Source organism: Mastomys coucha, chromosome X (genome assembly GCF_008632895.1).
Source record: "Mastomys coucha isolate ucsf_1 chromosome X, UCSF_Mcou_1, whole genome shotgun sequence".
Classification (NCBI taxonomy): domain Eukaryota; kingdom Metazoa; phylum Chordata; class Mammalia; order Rodentia; family Muridae; genus Mastomys; species Mastomys coucha.
This window is the reverse complement of record NC_045030.1, coordinates 93,454,481-93,460,423: the sequence shown is the minus strand read 5'-3', so window position 1 is coordinate 93,460,423 and position 5,943 is coordinate 93,454,481.

Here is a 5,943-nt window from a genome sequence, read left to right as displayed (position 1 = left end):
GAGTGCCTGGGAGTGGAGCTTCCTCTGGGTGTTGTGGGACTGGCTGCGGAGCTTGCGCCCAAGGTCTGTTCTGGACCCCAGCCCAGACAGACCAGAAGGAACCCAAGTCACTGAGCTGGCAGAGTTCCTGTGTGCCTGGTCAAGCTGGTCCCAGGTACTCCCAGTGTGGGGACAGATCTTGGTTCCTGCTTACCTCGGTCCTGGGTCTGTCAGAGCACCTGGGAGTGGAGCTTCCTCTGGGTGTTGTGGGACTGGCTGGGGAGCTTGTGCCCAAGGTCTGCTCTGGACCCCAGCCCAGACAGACCGGAAGGAACCCAAGTCCACCCTGGAGGCTCTTATATGAGAAATTAAATGTTCTGGTTTGAAGTAACAGATCCCACTTCTACTTACAACTTATTGTCCAGAATTACTGTCCATGTGGTCAGGAAGCACACAGTCCTACTGTCTGGTAAGACAATCAGAAAAGTGTAAAAATTTGGTGAACAGTACCAATGACTTCTACACACAAGTACTAAGATGATCTTTATTTTTTTCCTTTTCATTCCACTAAGATACATCACAAATACTATTAAGGGGATGTGCCAAAGCAAACATAAATACTGTCTATTGTTGGATATTTACATTATTTGAAAAATCTCAGTGTTATATGTATTTTATTTGAAAATTCCTTAGAGCATAAAATGAGAATAAATAATTAAGTGTGGTGGAACACGTCTGCAATTCTAGTAATCAAGAAACTGGGATCTGAGGAACATAAACTCGAGGTGAGCCTGCCTGACTTCCACACTGAAAGCCTGTTTCAAAGATTATGAGCAAACAAAAATACTGTAGTTAGACCCCCACACATATACAAAAAGAGAAAGAAAAAGAAAAAAATCTGAATAATTTTCTTCTTTTCTTTTCTTTTTTCTCCTTTCTTTCTTTCTTTCTCTTACTTTTTCTTTCTTTCTTTCTTTCCTTCTTTCTTCCTAGTTCCCTTTAGTTCAGAGAAAGGCAAAATAGGTTCTTTACCACTTCTAAACAAAACCATTTCAAATTGTTTTGAATTTTCATTTAGTTATAATTTCATATAGTTTTACAAAAAGATGAAATTCAGGAATAAATATATATATATATTATTTTATAAGAAGCACTTCTGTGTTTATTGGAAAGTCAATCACCTTACAGTCACCTGATGAGTCTTTCACATTTTGGTCCCAAATTATAGTATACAAACACAACTTGGATATTGGTTGGATGCTTTTAAGTGGTCTAGTTTTTATTTAGGTAGAAATACTAATTCAGTGAAGACAGCTTCATATGATGTGCCAATATGATATGCTTATGTATCACCATGGTTCTTTTCATTAGGGACACAAATTCTATGTGTTAACTAGAAAGGTATACAGATACTTTTGACTGACAGCTCCCAAAAGGTATTAAGATCAACCTTTATGATTTTCCTTTAATGCTGCTCATATATTCTATTGATGCATTTTACATATATTCTATTTTTATAGTGAGTTATTTCAAAAAGAGTTTAGTATGGACTTTTCTGGAGTGAACAGCAAATCTTTGCTTTAATAGTAGCTTTCTCTTTAAACTCTGAATTATACTTTATGATATCTTATAAACATTTAATGTAGTGAGCATTACTTGTGTGTGAATATGGAAGTCTGCATAAATCTTTTGGGATACACATATACACCCTCACTATATTCTTTGCATAGTTTAGTGGCCAGATTTCTAAGTGTTGAAATTTTGGAAGGATGTGTTCTTTTAATATGAGTGTATTACTTATTTTATGAAAAAGATCAAGAAGTTTTCTTTCCACTATACATACTTCTCTGTGAACTTTCATGTAGCCTAAAATGTGTTTTTCCTGTATGTGAGTACATTCATCCCTGAAGATTAATTCACCAATACCATGACAAAGAATCCACTTCAGTACAAAGAGAATATGGTGGCAAAGTTTGAAAAACTTGGGATGAAAATTATGGATAATTACACATGAGGAAATAACTCAAATATATCCTTAGGTCTTTGAGGTATAGATGGAAGGTCTCCAATAGTTTCTATTATAGCACCATAAAGCTTAGTGTCAGCATCACTCTTAAGTGCCTGTTTCTTTGGTTAACATTTCCTCCTCCTCTTGCTAGTAGTCCTTACTCATACAGTTCCTATCACTGGGAAAGAAATGTAGCAAGACAAATGTTTGAATTCACATACTAATTTGGTGAAGCTTGATGAAGACTTAAATGAATGTTTGTTTTGTTATTAGTCTTTTAGGGTTGCCAAGCCATCTGTCTCATTCAGCAATGGCTTTATTATTTTTCATGCTTATTCTGCATTTTGTTGATAGATTTATTTAATAGATTTTTAGGAGCCACTTGCCAATCTTACTATCTCTATGTCTTTCAAAAAGCATTCAATATGACAAGAAATGATCTATGATGATCTTCTTGCATTTTGAAAATGTTAGTAGGAGCAGGATAGAGTTGGTTGGGAAGTTGAGACACCATTTTAGATGGAGACATCTTTAAGGAAGATAGTTGATAGTTTAGTTGGGACAGAGCTTTCCAAAGCTTGTGTAAGCTTCAATTACTGATGTTTCTACTTCTATGGAGTAAGCTGCTAACAGTTTATTGGCATAGTGGTTTGTTTTAAGCCTTGGATTCTTTCATAGTTGCCTCAGTATGTGCATCTAATTCAATGTTGGCTTAGAATAATTATATTTATTCTATAAATGTCTTCAAAATATATTATGCTAACATTTACTTATAGATTATATACCTCCAAAATTATTTAAGATAGATTACATGGAAAACAATGGAAATCTTGAATAATTATGTGAGAGAAACTATCTCTACAGTTAGAGGCTAACTAAGAATGAGTAATTTGAAATTATGTAAGTAGTAGCATAAATTTGGAGGTTAAGAGGTATCTTTGATAAACATCTATAAAACAGTATTTCAATATCATTATTGAGGTCAGTTCAATGAATTAACTAGAACTTTATTCATAAGTAGAAATTGGGTAACACAAAATGGAAGGGGGAACTTCCTGGAAGACATCAAACAGAACTATAGTTCTCCCATTGAAAAAATTTGGATTGATGGAGTGTTCCTCTCCTTTTCTCTGACTTTGCTTTGGGAAGCAATTTTTTTTTGTCAAGTGTGATATTGTGGTTTGAAATTTGCTTCAAATCCAAGCATTTCTCAGTGATCTGCATTTTAGGGGGTGTTAGGGAGTAATGGTTTAGGCTTACAACCAAAAAAGACAAGAGAAATTATTTTAAAACAAGGGACTATTTGTTGGAAGGCTGGCCACCCATGAGTATGTTACCAAGGTAATTTTGAAAGTCACAGATCATTGTAAGGACAAGATACGGAAGATAGGAAAAAGGAATGGCTAGAGATGCAAAGAAAAGCAATGCAAATAGAAGGAAATAGAGGCTGGGGAGATGGCTTAGTGGGCAAGAGTGAATTAGGCTTTTTAAAATGTGAGTACTAGGGATTCAAACTCAAATCCTCAAGACTTTGTGCTGAGCACTCTTTCCCACGAGGCCATCCTGGTCTACAGAATGAGTTCCAGGACAGCCAGGGCTATACAGAGAAACCCTGTCTTGAAAAGCAACAATGACCACCCCCCCAAAAAACAAAACAAAACAAAACAAAACAAAAAAGCCTAAATACGCTAGGTATGACTACCCACATCTGTAACTTCAGCACCAGGGCAGAGACAGGATGATAACTTGAACTTAAAGCCATCACATAGCTAAAAAAAAAGCCAACTCTAGGTTCTGTCTTAAAGAGATAAAATGAAAAGTCCTAGAAGACACCTAATGTCCTCTGTCTTCCTCATGTATACAGGAGTGCACACACAGATGTAATCACATGCACACATATATACCACACACTTATCCACACACAAAAGGGTAATATATACAGGAGCAGAATTGTGGTTATTTTTGTGGTGTTAACAATCTAGCTAGATATACCTAAAGAATTCTGTATCTTACTATGTAGACGGTTGTACATCTATTTTTATTGCTGCTCTATTCACAGTAGCTGGTAAATGGAATCAGCCTAGATGGCCATCAAATGATAAGTAGAAAGTGGAAACATGGCACATAACAAGTGGAATTCTAATCACCAATAAAGAAAAAAGAAATTATAGAAGTTTTAGAAAAATGTATAGATAGTATTAAATTGAGTAAGGCAATCCAGGCAAGAGAGGCAGATGTTCTTTCTTATATGAATATCCTTTTTTCAAGGTTAAATTTTGACAGTCAGTTGGAGTCAGCATTTGAAGAGCCCAGAAAGCTTGAAATAAACCATCAGGGGGAGGCATTATGGTGGTGTGGATATTAAAATACCTGAGATATAAAAGTGTGGTGGAGCTGGATGCTGGTGGCCTATGCCTTTAATACTAGCATTTGGGAAGCAGAGATAGAACAATCTCTGGGGGTTTGAGGCCATCCTGGTGTACAGAGGGAATTCCAGGACAGTTGGGACTACACAGAGAAATCCTGTCTTGAAAAACCAAAACAAAAAAGGGAGTATCAGTGAATATTATAAATAGAAAAGTTTAAACAGAGATGTAGCAGGTTAGTGAGGAATAGGTAGAATAGAGGAGAAATCTAAGAATGTATTAAAGACCATATAGAAATTACTACTTTTTAAGCTAAGAAAAATATAATTCAACAATAATTATCATGTGTTGATGCAAAATGCTGCTTCCAGAAACCATTGTTTTTAAATGAAAATCCCTGTACAGGATAACTTCCTATGCATTGTTGACTATAGACACCAGACTCCCAAATAAAGAAGGGTATTATTGTTCTTGTTTTCCCCACAAGAACTAGAAGGTAAGATCTTGCTGCTGATGTTATCTCACTCTTTGGTTTCAGGGACACTGAAAAAAAAATCAAGCTGGAAGTAAGCTGGGAGCTCCCTCTCTGCTGGCTAATGTTTCTAGCATCAGAAAGTGCTATTTAGGCAGTTAGTGGAGAAAAATCATTAACACTCTTGCCCAGCTGTGGTCTCTAAAGCTATAATACTGATATTCAAGGAAAGATATGCCCACTGGTAGAATTGTGACATGACTGCTTTGAGACTAAACAACAGTTTTCTGATTAGATTTGAAATCCATTCCATGATAGGGCACATTAGGTACTGAAAATCCATGCAAAAGCCTATGGCTGAGGAGGTCATAGGCCCTAGGGAGGAACCTGTCACCATAGATGTTTTTAAACATATTTTCAAAATTGCCTTCTGACTAATTATGCTCTTACCCATAGACCAGGGAAGTTCTCAACCTTGGACAGAGAAGCTTTATTTTGTAGTAAACAATGGTTACTCTGTTCAGAGTACTAAGAATGGGAGACACCTGAGTGCTCAGCCCTGAATGGGACATCTATGTCAAGTCTTCTAAAGCACATGGAACATAGCAGAAGAGGGGCAGAATAAAAGGACTGAAGATGGGGACGAGTGTTTTGAAATTCTGTCATTTGAATAAGAAACAGTTGTTACAAACATTAACACATACCAGTTATGGTTTTCTGTACAAAGACTGGACAAGATTGGCTAGGTTCATAGACCATCATGTTGATGGAGGTGCTTATAAAACCCCATCTCTTTCTGAGGAACTATTGGCAATTGATGGATACCATAGGAGGGGTTGCCATTTTATTTGGTGGTGGTCTGTACATACTCCACATGCTTATGGGTCAAAAAAAGAATGAAAGAAATGGCAACTTTCTTAATATTTTAAGAAATGCCTAATTTTTGTTGGAAACTTGACTACATCTGGAACCAACCAAAACCTCAGCAGTTGGGAACATCATTGAGTGATTTTCTTGATTGTATCATTTGAGGTTGGAAGACAAATGCTAAATTTGGGTCATACCTTCTAGTAGCAACCTAAACAAAAGGACAAGGAATAAGGAAGCTTTTTTTTTTT